Genomic DNA, 19233 nt, shown 5'->3' on the forward strand with positions numbered 1-19233 from the left:
TACTGAGAGGCTGTCATCAGGAATCAGGAGCTCATGCTAGGCTTTGTACAAACATAACAAAAAGATTGTCCCTGATACAAAGATAAGTTTTTTTCTCCAGTTTATCTAGGTCACCCACTTGGTATTATTTCTATTAGTGAACACATTCCCCACACTGAAGAGATTCCAATACCTAGGGATTCTTTAATCATTAAAATATTTTTCTTAACATTAAAATTAAACTAAATCAGCCCCATTTGCTAACTGGCCTGTTTAAAATTCCTAATTGTAGTAGTTTCCAGTGTTCCAGTTTGAAACAATATGTTGACCAACAACATATTTCATAATCCAGGAAGTTGCTCTTTCCAGCCAAAAAAAGAAGACAATGACCATGACCAGATTAGGTGATAGAATATAAACAATGATTTTTCTCTCAGAGGAAGGTTTTCTCTGAAAGAAAGAATTTCCCCCTGCACAGCTGATGTCTAAGAGAGACTGTGTCCTGATGACAAGATTCAGAAAGGTTGTGTAAATTATACTGGTAAGGCTGTCTCAGAAATGATTGCTATTAAATATGTTCTAAACTTAATATTTCCCATAAGACTGACTGCTTCCTAAATGACATTTTGACACATTATTTTAGATGTAAGTGTGCATGTGTTGAATTTTAAGGCATCGCTGTTAACTTTCAAAAAGCCTCATGAACTGAAATGAGTCAGGTTTATCTTGCCAAGCCTCTGGTACCTTTATGGTTGAGGGTCTGAAGAGTTAGGGTTTTTGATCTTGGGAATGTAATTGGTACTGCAGAACCAGCAATGCTTAGGGCTAGATTTTTAACCATTCACACCAAGCAGGTCCTTTTGGGCCTGATTTTCAAAAGAAGGTACCAAAATAAATGGCCAGATTTTTGCAAAGAGATCAATGTATTGGCACACTTACCTCTTTTAAAAATCTGGCCAGAAGTGTCACAGAGGGAGCTGTTGGGTGCTGAGAATTTTGTAAATCACCTTAGTTAGTTGCCTAAATGTGAACAGAGCTCTTCTGAAAATCTGACTCCAATTCTGGATGCTTCTGAGGTGGTGCCTCGATGCAACGGCTCAGCTCCTGGGTTCACATAGCCTATCAGGGCTGCTAGTCTGTTCCTGGGCCCAGGAATCTGAAAACCCTTTCTTTTCTCCCAAGTCCATCAGAGGTTAGTAGGGGAACCCAAGCCTTCCCACTCCACTGGATTCCAGCTCAGGTCTCTTGAGCTAGATAAGTAGGATCAAGGTTTTTTGACTTTGACCACACCCCAAGCTTCTTCCTATCTTCCCCTGGATCTTCACAGGCTCTCCAGCCTATTGGTCAGTTTGTCCCCTGGACTGTTGTCTCTGAGAAGCTGTTAAGTAGTTTGCTGGCAGGAACTCCTTTCTCCAACCTGCTCACTCCTCTGGTATCCACTCTGCTTCTCTTTTATCCTCCCAGCTGCTGTGAGGCTTCCAATTAGCAGTGGCTGGAAGTGTCTGTATTAACCCTTAGGTAGCTGGGCCAGCATACCTACACCCCATGACAGTGCTGAGCACTTGAGAATCTGGCTGATTGTGACACTAGTGATCATTTTTTTCAAAAAAACCCTCATCTTCCAGTGTGCTGATCTCTTTTGACAATCAGGCCATTTTCCAAAAGAAGGTCTGAGCTCTTTTGAGAAACTGGGCATTACTGTATGTATTTACTTTTGTGACTCTGAAGCTGTGGAATGTCTTGTCTCCTGCCTGGCTTTTCAGAGGGAGCCTACCCTGTAATGCAACTAATTTCCCCTTGTGGGGAAAGGTGGAGAGCAAGATGCAAGTGTACATAGATCCCAACAGAGCAGAGAGACAGAACAAAATGCTGGATGTTTGGCTACAGCAAAATAGTCAATTCTGTAGCAACAATGCTGAATTTTGTAATATCTTGAAAAAAAGGCTAAATTCCATGGTCACACAATCACAGAGTCCATAGGGCCCTGCATGAGATGACTGTGGTAATGCACACCTCTCAGAGTAAGTGTTTCAGGCTCTTTGCAGACTCAGGTATCAGTTTACATTTTCAAGGTTGTCTCTGCAACTAGAAGGTAAGGTTAGAAAAATAATTTTTATTTAAATGAAAGTGGAGGTTCTGAAGCATGATTCTGTGTCAAGGGGTGAATTATGCACCAAATTCTACACCGGGGGAATCACAGACTACACAAGGAGCTGAGAATACCTTACTTAGCTTGCAGGGGTGTTGTGTGGATCTATTAGTTTGTAAAGCACTTTGTGCATAAGAACTATTATACTGTGTATAATACTGTGTATTATACTGTGTATAATAGTAATCCTATTTTCATCAAGTTGTAAACTGAGTACTTTTCCTGGTGTTGAAGTTAACATTTAAAGATATCATGTAGGAGAGAGAAATGGGCTACATGTGGAGGTAATTATGTGGTCTTTTCTTTTCTTAAAGTAATAGAGAAATCACTACCCTGATGAAAGAGTCAAGAATAGCTTGTTTGTCCAGAATTTATTTGGGCATCACAGCACTAAGAATCCAACCCAGATATTTTCTATCATGATACTATTTAGGAATGCAAGTAGAAACTTCCAGCAGAGACAATCTTACCACAAGCCTTACTAACCTGTTTTTTGAGGTACCACCTCTCAGGGTGAAAGGATTGTTCTGTCTCTGCTCAATTCAGTCATTGGCTTGTTAACTGAGACTTGCAACAAAGGTGCCAATTGTGACAGTGGTTTCAGTGGTGTGGATTCCTGTCCACCAATTCATTTCAGGCAGACCGTTGGCCAACCATGAGTTAGTAATAACTTTCTGTTAGTGGTGACCTACGCTATATTTGAACTAGTGACCTTAATGTGAAAGGCTCTGTATCCCATTTCTAATCTCCCAAGGATTTCATTTCCAACTTTGATTTTGTAATAAACTCTGTTCAACCACAGGTTTCCTCTTAGTGGATGTTAAAGCAAAAATCTGTTATTCTTCACCTAGAATATTCTGATACCTCTCTCACAGTACTAAGTGGCATACCGTATACAACCTTTTCCATCATTTCATTATGAAAGGATCTGAATATATTTAATTTAAAAAAAAATCCTATAGAATCTCAAGAACAACGAGGAGTCCTTGTGGCACCTTAGAGACTAACAAATTTATTTGGACATAAGCTTTCATGGGCTAAAACCCATTTCATCAGATGCATGGAATGGAAAATACAGTAGGGAGGTATAAGTACACAGCATATGAACAGATAGGAGTTGCCTTACCAAGTGGGGGTTCAATTCTAATGAGCCAATTCAATTAAGGTGGAAGTGGGCTATTCTCAACAGTTGACAAGAAGGGGTGGAAATTACTTTTGTAGTGCTAATGAGGCCAATGTAAACAAGGTGGCCCATTTCAAACAGTTGACAAGAAGGTGTGAGTATCAGCAGGGGGAAATTAGTTTTTGTAGTGACCCATCCACTCCAAGTCTTTATTCAGGCCTAATTTGATGGTGTCCAGTTTGCAAATTAATTCCAGTTCTGCAGTTTCTCGTTGGAGTCTGTTTTTGAAGTTTTTTTGTGGAAGAATTGCCACTTTTAAGTCTGTTATTGAGTGTCCAGGGAGATTAAAGTGTTTTCCTACTGGTTTTTGAATGTTATAATTCTTGATGTCAGATTTGTATTCATTTATTCTTTTGCGTAGAAACTGTCCGGTTTGGCCAATATACATGGCAGAGGGGCATTGCTGGCACATGATGGCACATGTCACTTTGATAGATATGCTGGTGAATGAACCCCTGATGGTGTGGCTGATGTGGTTAAGTCCTATGATGGTGTCCCTTGAATAGATATGTGGACAGAGTTGGCACTGGGGTTTGTTGTAGGGTTTGGTTCCTGGGTTAGTGTTTTTATTGTGGTGTGTGGTTCCTGGTGAGTATTTGCTTCAGGTTGGGGTGCTCTCTGTAAGCGAGGACTGGCCTGTCTCCCAAGGTCTGTGAGAGTGAGGGATTGTCCTTCAGGATAGGTTGTAGATCCCTGATGATGTGCTGGGGAAGTTTTAGTTGGGGGCTGTAGGTGATGGTTAGTGGTATTCTGTTACTTTCTTTTTGGGCTTCAGTGTTCTAGTCAACTTGTGTTCAAGAGAGCAAAGAGAAGATTTTGTAAGTTGTATTTTTAGAACCACCAGATAAAACACTAGGCTCAATAGCACAGGCACCAATTCTGTGATCCTTACTCCAGCAACAGCTAAATTCCTGTGCCAATCAATGAGCTCTTTACTTCAGTAAAAAATTGCAGAATTGGCCTAAAGTATTTTGACACTTCTGCTTGTTCTAACAGAAAGTCAAGAGGCATGTAACAAAAATGAATAAAAGAAACAAAACATTCAAAATTTCAGAAAAAAGTTTGGTTTGGGTTCAGTCTGAGGAACAAGCTAAGATTTGAATAATTTCCTACAGTATTTCATCATATCTGGTTAGCCCATCAGATTAGATGGGCCAAATTATCTAAATTAATATTTAGAAACCCACACTGGCCTGTATGTTTAGAATCACATTTAAAAGCCCATATTGGCCAACCTTTTTTAGATTTATTCATATATTTATTAAAATTGTCATTTTTTTATCAAACCCTCCTCCAATTTGTTGGTTACTGAAGATGAATAAAACACTTTATTAAAACGAAAGCATTAACATTTCCAATTTATATGAGCTTCTTCAAATTAGAAGATCCTGCGAGAAGAGTGAGCATCTCCAGTTATATACAAAACTCTTTATTCTTCTGGTTGTTTAACTTCAGACATTCCATTACAAAATATTTAAATCAATCCTTTTTTTTTTAAGAAAGGCAAAATATTTTAGGGGTAAAAATTTAATACTTTTTGTGGTGATTTAACCATACAATTCCAACTAACGTTAGTGAGAACAGGGCAGTTAAATCCTATGACTTGCAATAAAAATGTACTCTTAAACTTTATATTTTCTATTTGTATTTGATTGACAAGAATTTAGGAAAACATGAAACAAAACAGTTTGTTATGAAACCCAACTGCTTTGGTGAATGGGTGATGCGTCCAGATCTAAAAATCCAAGGGGAAAAAACCCACACCAACATAAAATTACATTAAAACAGACTTAAATAAATAAGTAATCTTTGCTTAAATAGGGGAAGCAGTCTGCAAAATAGTGAGTTAAAATCAAGAAAATTGCACTACTATCTTTCTTCTCTAAAGCCAGTGCTTTGTTAAAAACATTTTTGTAGCCAGACAGAGTCCTGCTTTTGTATAAATTATAACATGAACACTCAGATTCCCAAAGTATTCCAGTACTCTCTTCCTTTAGAGCTATTTCTCCATCTCTTTGATCAAAATGATCATCCTTCAGTATATGGTCAAATACTTAACATATTTTGTATAGTACATTCAGGAAAATACATGACTTTAATTACAATTCTGTGAGTCCTTTGTGGTTTAAAGGAAGAAATAACCATAAGCTTTATCTGAGCTCCTGCTGACAGGCAGCTGAAGGGAAGTCAGACGTGAAATAAATACACTTACATATTGTACTGTAAATGTACTATTATTAACATCAGTTGTGGAAAACTGTTTTCTGAGTTCAAAGGTAGTAAATGAGCCTGATGGTGGGATGTATGGCCCAAAGACGTGTTCTGAAGTCACTATTATCATGCACCCCAGCTCCCTTTTCCAATATAAAGGGCTAACATTTTTCCTACACACCAAAATGTCTAGTTTGTGTTTTGTGTTGTGCTTTTGAAAACATTTTCCTACCCTATTACTACAATTTTACTTTAATTCAATGTCTACTATACCCATCATATTAGAGCTAGTTGATTTTTTTTATTAAAAAAAATTTTTTCAACCAAAAATGATCTATTCTCAAAATAAAAATATTTTGCAGAAAATGTTAATTTTTTAAAAGAAATTTTCAATATTTTTGGCAGAAAAATCTAAAGCTGAATTTTTTTTTTTACCAAAAACACATTTTCCCAGTTTTCATTGCTTTCCAAAATTTTCATGGAAAAAGCTTACCATTTTCTGACCAGCTCTGTTGTGGAGGTTTCTGTTTATTTTAGGTCAAAAAGTGATGTCACATTCTCAGCCAACAGAACAACTCTAGCTGTAACATTAGCTGTGTATACATAACAAAATCTCTTCTTTAATCAGAGCATTCTTGGGCATATTTCCTGTGACACCTGACAACATCTGAAAAATGTTCCTATTTTAGCTTACATTTTACTTTTATTTTCACAATTTCTGTTTTCAAGAGTCTGGCTAGAAAACATTGAAAGGTGAAGAAACATGCTCCTTATTCTGCCCAATCTGATGAAAACTTTTAGTCTTCTATTTCTAGATGTTAGCCTGAACTATCCTGTGCCAAAGCTTCTGTATTTTAGTTCATGGTATTGTGATAGCTAATTGTGATTGCTAGCTGGTTAATAGTTAAAGGGACCCTGTAAATAGTAGAACTCACAGGGTTTTTTCTCAGCTAATCAAGCTCATTAATAGTAAGAAAGCAATATCTACAGCAGCAACAACAATTGACCAGAAGTCATTTGCACAAAAGGAACTTAGGTTAGGCAGCTATGTGGTTTAGAGAATTAGTAATAGGACACAGAGCCTAGACAAGGGGTTCTCTAACTTCATTGCACCGCAACCATCTTCTGGCAACAAAAAAATTACTACACGACCCCAGGACAGGGAACCAAAGTCCCTCCGCCTCAGGCAGGAGGGATGGGTGGAGTCGAAGACCAAGGGCTTCAGTACCAGGCAGGGATGGGGGAGGGGTTCTGTAACCTGAGCTTTGCCACCCAGGGATGAAGCCCTCAGGTTTTGTCTTTGACCCCAGGCGGTGGGGCTTGGGATTTGGCCCTGGCAGTGTGACTCAGGCTTTGGCTTCAGTCACAGATCCAAGCTAGTCTAACACCAGCCCTGGAGACCCCATTAAAACTGAGTCAGGACCCACTTTGGGGTCCTGACCCGCAGTTTGAGAACCACTGGCCTAGACCAAATTCAGCCAGATCAGAAAAGACTGAATATTGTACCATCTTCTAACATTCAGACAATTATGGGTGTAGTGAGGCACAGTGGCCTCCTTCCAAGCCTGACGGGGAGGAACCACTCTCACCTGCTGGTGGGCAGAGCCGGGCAAGCCCTTCCCCTTGCACCTGAAGCTGAGAGACGGAACAGGAAGTATAAGAGGTGAGGCCTCTAGCTCAGTTGGGTGAGAGTCTGGGAAGGACTCAGATGCCTTTGCCTCACTGCTTGTTCCTGGACCAGGGACCAATCCCTTCCTCTGGAGGATAACCCCTAGGGAGGGGAGCGACCGAGACTGCTATCCGCCAAATATCCAGAGTAGCTGCCAGGACTGCCCCCAGAGAAGTACCCCAAGGAGCTGCTGGGACTGCTGCCAGATGAGTACCCCGAGGAGTTGCTTGGACTGCCGGTTGCTGAGTACCCAGAGAAGACTGAGGACCCACGAGCAATGGAGCCCTACAAACAGGTAGGGGTAGGAAGTAACCCAGGGAAACCAGACATTAGTCTGGTTGTGTGACCAGAAAATGATTCAGTGTGTTTTGGTGACTTCCCCGCTGACCTAGTGGTGGAACCACCCTCAACTGTTAGGGCCCTGGGCTGGGACCTGGTGGAGTAGGGTGAACCTGGGTCCCCTACCCCCTGCTCCCTGCACTCTGGGGGCTGGTGGCCTACTCACTTGAGGCCAGCAGGCCTACTCACATAGGCTAAAGACTGCCTATTGCTCTGCCCTGCCCGTAGGGCCAGAGCTCCAGACTGTGTTTGCTATATATCAAAGACTATATCAAAAGATTGCTCATTGCCTTGCCTCCCTCCCCTCCCTCGCCCCAAGGGTCAGGGCAATAGACTGTGTGCTGCTTTGCCCTGACCAGAGGATCAGAGTCCTAGCTTGCTAACTGACTCCCTTACTGTGTGAGGTAGTGAAACAGAGTGGCCTCCCTCCGAGCCTGATGCGGAAGAATGGTCAAAGAATCACTACAATGGCTATGTATGTAAGAACTTCTCAAGTGTGTGAAATCATGTCATTGTCTGTTGGCTGGCCTACCTAGAGGACATAAGTCTAAATGCTTCAGTTGTTACAAATTTTCCTTTAGCTCAAGTGATACAGGCCTGCGGGATATCGGCAACAGAAGATTTGGGGCCAGATCCACAAGCTGAGTTACAGACTATGTGTGCCACACTAGCCCAGTTGCACCACTTTCATATGGCAGCTTAATTAATATATTAATGGTGAGCGTGGTTTTGCCCTGAATATTATTAAAAATTTTGGATAGTGCCACAAGTGTGAGATTGGTGCTGTAACTGTCTGTATACAGTATTGATATAACATGTAGTCTTACCTAAAGTATAAGTCCCACAATTAAAATTAGAGGTGAGTGAATTAAGAATTATTCACCAATATTTTATTAAGAACACTTCCATATTCAATGATATTCACAGCCAATCTACACAGCTCTATATTAGTTGCATAGATAATGAAAAAAATGTTAATTGAATGATTTCTAAAAAGATAATAAAATGATATGTCTAGAATAAGTGTCAGTCTGATCACCAAAATGTCAGGGTTTTGAAACATTACCAGATCTGCAATTTATTTTTATCTGAAATATGATCAGTGTGCTACAACATTTACTGTAAACTAGAAAATGGAACTGGATAAGCACCCAGGTCTCCAAGCATTGAAAAAGAGTGCCGTTAGAGTACAGGTCCTTCTGATGCAGCAAGCTTGCCTTTCTGTGGGTGAATCAGAGAGACTAACTGAATAAATAAAGTCACTTCATTCAGAATTCAAATGATGCAGCAATCTTCTTGTTAGGCGATAACTTAAATATTTTGTTTCTAAATGGCTTGTGTTTGAAATACCTGCTTTTATAGTTAAACTGGATTTGTAACTGAACTGACTTTGTCATGGAAAATTTAGTTCCATCTCTCATTAGGGTCATACATGGTGCCTACAGTTTAGACATGATCTTTCATCTACCCTTGCAGAATTAGGGGAATGACTTCTATTGAAGTCAGTGGCAAAATTCCCATTGACTTCAATATTCCAGGTTTGGGTCCAATATTAGATCACCCCTCACCCTTCTCATATAAAATGCTGTATCGGCTCAGATGATTTCTTAAATACTAATTTAAAATAAACTGAAACACTTACTGTTTGGTCTTATAATGGTAATAGAACATTGATTAAAAGCTAAATTAAGTGTTTGTATAACTCCTCTCTTGCTATGCCCTGATAACTTTGTTCCATTATATTTCACCACATATATGGTAATAGTAAATAACTATTTACAATTAGCCTCATAAGCAACATCATTTTATACAGCATAATTCAGAAAATATTTTTTGCCATAAATTTAATCTGAATCCCTTATATGGATTTACCGTGTGCCATTTAGGTCCCAACTTACTGTTGTTTATACCCACATCTATTTTGCTATGAAGTTAAATAGGAAATCTTTTAATGTGCTCATAGATTCTTGGAATATCTAATTACATAGCAAAAAAGGGGAGGAGTGAAACTCATTACAAATTAATATTTGAAGCAGTGAAGGATTTATTCTTCAGGCACAAATGGTCTTATAAAGCATTTTTGGCAAGACATTCTCTTTGAGAGAGTCCAGTACTAAATACACAGAAGTTCAGAAAACCAGGTATGTATCTTTTCCTCTGGCTGTGATATTTCTCAGAGATCTGCAGCTCCATTGGTCTGCTGATCCTGTGACCATGGGAAGATGGTGGGAAAAGAAAACACACTCAGCAAACAGCAACTTTTCACACAGACATTTATTTCTCATGCCAGTTCAGGACAGTGAGAATTTTGTCACCGATGGTAGACCTTGCTTTGGACATTGTATCTTTTCTCTAGCATTACATGAAACTTAAAACTGTTCTGTGCAGGCCTCTGTCTAGAAAAAAACTTTTCACAATGTTGACAATAGGTGTCTCTTCCAATTATAATGGCCCCTTAGACACCTGAAACTGAAATTGGTTCCCTTTAACAAATCTCTCCACACTTCAAATGCATGCTTACATTGGTTTGTTATTGCACTATCAGGTTGTTCTTCAATGCTGAGATTATAATACTTAATATTTTTAAATTTTGTTTATGAAGACTATTGTGTAAATTCTTTTGGGGAAACCCCCTCCCCCCACATATAAATAAAGAGTTTTATATTTTGCACATAAAAAGGAAAAGTAGGTAATATTTTGGGGTTTGCCTGTCTTAATAGTGTCCCTTTAAGCAAAACAATAGCACCACTCACTAACAGACAATTTTCGTAAAAGGTTTCACTATGTGAAATCAAGCACTTTCTACAGAAGGATCCTTGCGACGTTCCAGCCTTCTTTCTTGCTCTTTCTGTCTTACTCCCTCTCCTATATGTAACCATTGTTGCATCTGACAAACCAGCATAATAGGTTAAGAGAAACTGTAGTATCTGCTGAATATCTGGTGTATCTTCTACTGGGGAGTTGCTTTATCATCTTGTAGGAGAATTAACTCCATGATGTTCAGTAAGAGATTTTTTTTCTTTCTAGTTCAACCCTGCTATATATTTTCCCAACTACTATAATCCAAAATCGCTCACATGATTTAGCATAATTGTGTGCTATAATCAGGACCCTATGTATTCTATAATTCTGTGGTCACAAAATCTGGTGCAGAATCCACCTCACTCAGTCAGTGTGAATGGGCTGCAATGAAGACAGGAGTGGCTACTGCATAATCTCTCAGTTGAAGAAATGAGAGAAAATGTCTGACCATGCCATTCTACACAGGTGTAACAGTCCCTGGAAGATCATTACAAGCTGTCATAATTTCAAATGATCTAAGAGTGTTCTAAATTGTGCCAGGGGCTAAGGCCCAAATTAGAGTGCTGCAAAGGTGAATTAAAGCCACTTTCCCATCTCCCCACCCTGATTCTTCACTTAGACATGTGTTCCATTATCTTTATGGAGTTACTCTTCATTTACACCAGTGCAGCTGAAATCAGAATGTGGCCTTTTATCTTTCCAAAATATATTCTGTACTTTCTTTTATACACTGTATTCCCAGGTCTAATCCAAAATCACCACATTAGAAAAAGAAATCTATTTTATGTTGCTGAACTGAAACCCTTTAGATTCTCCAGGATATTTTTCTTTAAAAAAAATTGCATGCAAAGAATCTGAGATTCATATACTGCAGGATATGGTCTCATCACACCCTCCGCCTACTCATTTGGAAGTGTCTCATGATTTTCTTACATCATTTGACACATCTTTAGTTGTTTAATTGTTCTAGCTTTTTAGACTACATTGTGAAACAATTGCTTACTGGACTCTTTTTTGTTTTGTTTTTTTTTAATTATAAATATAGCTTTCCTATGCACAGCACCTCCTCCACAGCAACGCAGATGTTTGAAACTTGCATGTTATCCAAAAATATTATTTTCTAAACAGGACATTTAGATCTGCATTGAAGAAGGCAAATAGAATACAGTCTGTGTATATGAAAAATGTTTCTGTATGTCTAAACAAGACACTTTTGGGATGGGAGTGTGTTGTATTTCTGGATGACTTTCTTTTTTATTCAGCTATAGTCGTTTATCTCAGTTTTGGCTCTAATTCAGGAAAGCACTTAACCACATGCTTAAGTCCACCTCTATCCAGGAAAGCACTTAAGCACATGCTTAAATTATGCATCTACATAAGCAACCGTTGTTGTACAGGGATACTTTCTTAAACTGGGGTCTTCGTCTTCATGAGGTGATCGGCATTTTAAGCCACCCAAAAAGAAAAGTTACCGAAGTGGATTTATTTCTCTTCACTGGTATTGTGTCATACAGTACAAAGCACTTCACTCACACATTGCCAAATGCTTGAAATTCTGCTTTTCCTAGCTTTACTCTTCACTAGTGAGGAGAACTCCCCATCTCTCAGACAAAGACACCAAACATCTGCCAGATCTCTAAATCCCCATCTGTGGGGTCACAGGACCAGCAAATCAATGCATTATGGTGCTAAACTAGGGCTCTAAGATCCCGTAATGGATGTATTTAGTTGCAAATGTTTAGAAATGGTCACAAAAGAATGTTAAACAATCTTAGTTGAAACAGGGGCTTCTGCAGATACAGGCAGTGAAAGTAATCAGAGTGACTCTGAGAGACTGATGAAAGAGCACCTACACACTGTATCACAAGAGGTTTGTAGGAACATTATTTGTTTTTTGAGAGGGGAAACATATGAGAGTCAAACTAAAATTAACTGATCCATCGACAAATCTAGATAACCAGAATCTGTTTGTCTGGAACTTATTTGTAAAGCAGTGTGGATTGTGGAATAGGTAGGGAAACCTGAAAGTGAAATAACTAATGGAGAAGGAGGAAAGGAGAAGTTTAAGCCCTTCACTGATATTTTCCAATTCCCACTTTGTGTAGTGAATGAACACAGCAGATTTGCTTGGAGCGTTAACGTTGCTGGGAATGTTGATGCTTTGGAAAAGCCACTCCAGGCCACCCCAGAATGTTGATGATTTGGAAAAGCCACACTGGACTCTACTGGCATAAATTGGGAGTATCTCTAGTGAAATATATTTGTATATAACTGGTGTTCCAGACAGTAGAATCAGGCACGCAGTGCCTGGTACTTCAAGCAGAACTGGGTGTATAGTTTCCTCAACTTACCAGGCAGCACCCAAATAATGAACAAGCTTCCACCAAAACAAATGTTGTCTTCTTTAAAACAGATGTAAAGTGAATTGTGTTGTCATTTAAGGTGACAGAAGGACATCTATTCCACTCTGTTCATGTTCTTATACCATATTCATTGTCATCATATCTAAGTGCCTGGAGACTTTGGTCCTCTAATTATCCATAGAACAGGTCCACCACCAGGAGCCATTGTACAGCCAACCCTGCAATCCCAATACTGTGTCTTTGTTCTGCTCTGGAGAAATCACTTGTAGAGATGAGACTAGTCCAGTTTCCATTTCCTTCCAACCCTTGGCTGCAGCACACTGAGGCCAGCGGGTCATGCCACCTGGGCCAGCACACAGCCATTTGGTAATAACAGCTTTTGATCATTACTGAATTAGGCTGTGTTTGATCCAGCAGAAAGCTTCATATCCCATGAAAAATCCTCTTTAGGTACTTGATTTCCAAATGTGTCTTTCAACATATCTACTTAAGCTGAATGGCTGTATGAGCGACTTTATCCGTTTTATTATAAAAGATAGATACTTTTAATTCACTAAACTTATAAATAATTAAAGTTTGCGGATGGACTTGAACAGTCACAGGAAAGTAAGTACCGTACAGTGGCTTTACAAATCCTTCCCAATGAGCCATCAGTTTAGTAGCATTTAATTACACAGTCACTTAATTACAACATAAGTGGCTTTCTTTATACCTACTGTTATACCCTGTATCTTATAAACTATGCCTGAGTGCTTTCAGAGCATAACCTAATTTCAAGTGTCAAGCTCCAAAGGGGGAATATTGTGTAGAGCACAGAACTTATGTTACTTCCTGTTTCAACTAGCTTTCCAACAGAAATGTGATGGGGCCACTCTGATGAGCAATTTGGTTATTATATTCAAGAAACAGACCTTTCTGCAGATTTGCTGAAAGCTCTCAACCCCATTTGGTTTGACTAGTAAAACAATGTATGTTGCAGAAGAAGAGGTAATATTAAATAGGCAAAATGCAAATGCATGTAGATGACTCAGTCTTATGGCCATTTCCTGGCTCCAGGAATACAGAAAGAAGCATCATTCTCATTTAAATGGAAAAGTTCTGAGAGAAACAAAAGCCACTGGAGGAAAATGTAAAGGTTGGATGTACTCAATATTAAATGCTTTTAGAATACATGAAGTCTAGTGCTCTACTGCAATAGCAATGGAATTGCTTGGGTAGAATTGATTGGGTGGTCTCTAAAGGATTAACAAAACACAATGGACTAGACCCTGCTGAAAGTGGTGGGGAGGCAGCAGGGTCCAGCAAGAGTGTCCAGAAATAATGATGATTCTACCAGCACTTCTACTGGAGGCTGCCGGGCAATGCACATCATCCTTAGAGGGTACACTACTCCCTTTCCCCATCCAGCCAATTCTTCTAGCCAATGGGGAGGGAAGAGCCTTGGCTTCACTCTGTCCCTTTCCAGTTAGCCAGAAGGGCCTGAGCTCCCAGTCACATTGTGGCTATCTATCTTGTTTAGGACAGTGGCTCTCAACCTTTCATACCCCTTTCAGGAGTTTGATTTGTCTTGTTTCACCTCATATAAACTACTTGCTTACAAAAGCAGTCATAAAAATACAAACGTTTCACAGAACACTATTACTGAAAAATTGCTTACTTTCTGATTTTTAACCATATAATTATAAAATATATTAATTGGAATATAAATATTGTACTTACATTTCAGTGTATAGTATATAGAGCAGTAGAAACAAGTAATTGTGTGTATGAAATTTTAGTTTTAGGGCTGTCAAGTGATTAAAAAAAATCGTGAATAATTGCACAATTAATTGCACTTTTAAACAATAATAGAATATCATTTTATTTAAATGTTTTGGGATGTTTTCTACATTTTCAAATATATTGATTTAAATTACAATACAGAATACAAAGTGTATAGTGCTTACTTTGTATTTATTTTTGATTACATATACTTGCACTGTAAAAAACAAAAGAATAGTATTTTTCAATTCCCCCATTTACAAGTACTGTAGTGCAGTCTCTTTATCATGAAAGTTAAACTTACAAATGTAGAATTATATACAAAAATAACTGCATAGAAAAACAAAACAATATAAAACGTTAGGCCTACAAGTCCATTCAGTTCTACTTCTTATTCAGCCAACTGCTCAGACAAACAAGTGTGTTCACATTTGCTGGAGATAATGCTGCCCACTTCTTGTTTACAATGTTTACCTGAAAGTCAGAACAGACGTTTGCATGGCACTGTTGTAGTTGGCATCGCAAGATATTTATGTGCCAGATGCGCTAAAGATTTACATGTCCCTTCATGCTTCAACCACCATTCCAGAGGACATGCGTCCATATTGATGACAGGTTCTGCTCAATAACGATCCAAAGCAGTACGGACCGATGCATTTTCATTTTCATCATTTGAGTCAGATGCCACCAGCAGATGGTTGGTTTACTTTTTTGGTGGTTCGGGTTCTGTAGTTTTCGCATCAGAGTGTTGGTCTTTTAAGACTTCTGAAAGCATGCTCCACATCTCATCCCTCTCAGATTTTAGAAGGCACTTCAGATTCTTAAAGCTTGGGTTGAGTACTGTATCTTTAGAAATTTCACATTGGTAACTTCTTTGTGTTTTGTCAAATCTGTGATGAAAGTGTTCTTTAAATGAACAACATGTGCTGGGTCATCATCCAAGACTGCTATAACATGAAATATATGGCAGAATGCGGGTAAACATACAATTCTCCCCCAAGGACTTGAGTCACAAATTTAATTAACACTTTATGTTTTTAATGAGTGTCATCAGCATGGAAGCATGTCCTCTGGAATGATGTCTGAAGCATGAAGGGGCATGCAAATGTTTAGCATATCTGGCACATAAATACCTTGCAATGCCAGCTACAAAAATGCCATGCAAATGCCTCTTCTCACTTTCAGGTGACATCAATAAAAAGCTGGAAGCATTATCTGCTGTAAATGTAAACAAACTTGTTTGTCTTAGCGATTGGCTGAACAAGAAGTATGACTGAGTGAACTTGTAGGCTCTAAAGTTTTACATTGTTTTGTTTTTGAGTGCAGTTATGTAACAAAAAAAATCTACATTGGTAAATTGCACTTTCGTGATAGAGATTGAACTTCAGTACTTGTATGGGGTGAATTGAAAAATACTATTTCTTTTGTCATTTTTACAGTGCAAACATTTCTAGTAAAAATAATATAAAGTGAGCACTGTACACTTTGTATTCTGTGGAATTGAAATCAATATATTTGAAAACGTAGAAAACATTCAAAAATATTCAATACATTTCAATTGGTATTCTATTGTTTAACAGTGAAATTAAAACTAGGCATAGAATCATAGAACTGGAAGGGACCTCGAGAGGTCATCTAGTCCAGTCCCTTGCACTCAAGGCAGGACTAAGTATCATCTAGAAAATATATATAGAAGAGTTAATGTACCCTCTGGAAGACTTCTATGTACCCCCAGGACTACATGTACCCTTGGTTGAGAACCACTGATTTAGGTGTATGAGGCTGGGAAGCATCCTTTCTTGCCTTGTATACTCACAATGGGACTAGTCTCCATATGGCCCAATGGTCTCAGCTGCTACTGCAGAACTGCTTTTTGGATTAGTTATGTGTTTGTAAATTCAGGTATATTCCTGCTCCTCCCTATATTTCTTTACTAGACAGGTCTTATAAGGAACGATGTGTTCTCTTGCATGCTCTCTCTCTCTCTCTCTCTCCATTTGGCTAGGTGTTTGGGGTTTTTTTTTTTGAAAACTATAAAAATAGAGACACTAGCCCATTATTTCCATCATGTTGAACCTCCAAAAGAACACTTCTAACACACTTTATGTGAGCTGTGAAGGGGCATTTCGCTTTTATTGAAGGTGACACAAATTGGGATTTAGTGATTTCACATCTGCTAGTCATTAAGGTTACCATTTAAAAAAAAAAGTTGGTCAGTTTGCCAAGAACAGCTGTCAGCTATTGAAAGTCTGAGATGTGCCAAAGAAGGGCCCACCTCCAGTTTACCTCTTTAAGGACACAAAGCCAAATATTTATTTTTCCTGGTTTTCGAGTCTTCAAAGTACCACTTTCTTGGATCATGAGGAAATGTTATGAGAATGAGTGGCTTTGAGGGTTTCCTGTTTGAAATACGACAAAAAACATTAATTCTTTCAGCATTTTGCTGAGATGCAAGACCAAAGGCCTCAGGGAGATTCATAGATATAGGAGACTAATGCTTCTCTCACTCCACCCATTTACCGTCTGTGCTTCAGTACATTCAGTCCTGCCCTGGTTGGTCTAGAAAATTGCTGAATAATTCTAAAATGATTAAATTAGTGGTAAACCACAAAGGTTTACAAGTTTCCACAGACTGAAGATGATTACTCAAGTGCCTACAATAGTATCTTTGTAAATCAAAGTTATTTGTGTCCCTCTTTAAATCGTAGTCTTCATGTCATATTATGTTGTGTTATATTGCATCATCAGTAGCATAATGGGGCCAACCATGCAAGGTGCTGAGTTTCATTAGGTCAATCAAGTCAGTGAGCATTGAGGGTATTCAGCGCTTCATAGGATTAGGCCTATTCAGACAACACAGGTTTGAATGATAAAACCAATAAATGATCAAATTTAAAGCAGGACTTTGGTGTTTCCTGGGCTTATAGCTATTATGAGATAGCAGCTGTCTCACCAGAAATGTCTAGCAAGCTAAAATAATGTCAGGATTAATTGGAAAACCAGTATTTATGGAAAGTGGCTAGCTGCCACTGAGTTGAAAAAAGCAAATAGTGTCAAGTAAGTTGGCATTTATAATTTTATCCTGTGCAAGTAACTAAATTTCTTTACACAATGGCTGCTTTATTAAAATAATAGGATACTGGAGAGTGCATAGGTGCATAACAACCAAACGTTATTAGTCAAGCCCATTTCTACTTGATTCTTGAGTATTTCATTGAAAAAGCTATATAATGCACTGCTACCGCTCAGATCTCCTTAGCGGATAGCTTTCTATTACTTCTCTCACTTTCCATTTTTAGTGCTTTTCTTTCATAGAGCTATTTACAGGGATGGTACTCAACAACTGGAGGACCAATTCTACCAGTGGTTTGATGTCACATTAAGATAATTTGTTGTTGGTAAGGATGGGGTGGAGGAGAACACTGTAAATTGCACAAGGTGTTTGACCAGAAAAAGTCCTCCATGCAGTATGAAGACAGAAAAGAGACAGGAATGGGATGATGTTCTTTCACACTAGGGCATAGAGAACATTTAAAATCCTTTCCTATGCCTGTCATAGAGATGAAGAAGGGCTTCTCCTTCTATCTGCAAAGCCTCAGCCAATGGATCTGGTGAGTGTATGGGAGGGGAATAATTTGGTGAATCTGAGTTGCAGTCTCCAGGGGGAAAAGGCCAAGTATTTTTTGCTGTGATGAATTTTGGAACATGTTCAGATGGAATTAACCATATCTGTCAATCTAGAACATTCATATCTAAAAGAGGCAAATGTTACATCAGCTGTAGCTGTGTTTTGCATGGCCGTACTCATTAGGGTTCTCGATATGCTGGGGGCGCTTTGTTGTGGTCTATGAGAGATGAACCCATGCTTCCCATGGCTAGTAAAATCAAATGGGCTAAGGAGACAGTATTAGTTCTTCCCCAAAGAAGGAAGAGCACTAGCATCCCTCAAAGAAATGGTCATTTAAATCCTGGCTCAAGAAAGAATCTATTAATATTGACAATCTCACTGCTATTGCTATCTCTAACATGCCTGCTTGTATTCAAGGCAATTGATAAGATGTTGTTAGACAAATCTGGCTGTGTCCCAAATCCTTACATTTTCTTGATCACTGTTGGTCTGGTTTCATGCCTGAATATAATACTACTGGGGGAATTCCGCACCACTGCACAATGCAGAATTTTGCAGAAATTAAGGTTCACACAGAATTTCCTTTCCCCCACAGAAATGGGCTGCAGTGCTGCTAGCCACCACTAGGGGCTTCTGGACCCAGCAGAGCCCAGCTCACACATAGAAAACATCGCAGTGGGGATGGGAGGGAGCTAGAGAGTTCCTGGCAGCTGCAGTTCCCAGCATGCCCTGAGGGAAGGAGAAGGCAGCGTGCAGGAAACTCCGTGCAAGCCTGCGACCGAACATCAGGCTATTTCTCCCTCTGGATCCCTGGGCTTATGGTGGGAGGGTTATCTGGGCAAGGGGGGGACCCATGGCTAGGGAGGGTTGTCTGAGCTCTGGGTTGTGGGTGTCTGGGGCCCTGGCTGGGCTCTGTGTGTGGGGCGGTGGGGGGACGGGGAAGAAGGCAGAGAAACAGGAACTGGGTAATCATGGGGGTTTATTTAACTCTCTACTCCTTGGGGAATTTTTGTGTGTGTCTATATTGTTATAGACATACTTGCTGACAGGTATTTTGAAATTAATTACCAAAATAATTGAAACTGGCGTGATTATGCAGTGTTATTTGGACAAATAAAATTTGCTGAATTTTAAAATATTCTGCACAGA

At 39.1% G+C, this 19233-nt stretch overlaps 1 long non-coding RNA gene across 1 annotated transcript in view; it reads left to right on the top strand.

The window, feature by feature from the left end:
- Positions 1 to 417: 417 nt before the first annotated feature.
- Positions 418 to 19233, top strand: part of LOC122459529 — a 66716-nt gene continuing 47900 nt past the window's right edge. The window contains exon 1 of the long non-coding RNA XR_006280288.1: positions 418 to 520. This is a non-coding gene — a long non-coding RNA (uncharacterized LOC122459529). The remainder of the gene's footprint in view (positions 521 to 19233) is intronic.

This window comes from Dermochelys coriacea, chromosome 3 (genome assembly GCF_009764565.3).
Source record: "Dermochelys coriacea isolate rDerCor1 chromosome 3, rDerCor1.pri.v4, whole genome shotgun sequence".
In the NCBI taxonomy this organism is placed as follows: domain Eukaryota; kingdom Metazoa; phylum Chordata; order Testudines; family Dermochelyidae; genus Dermochelys; species Dermochelys coriacea.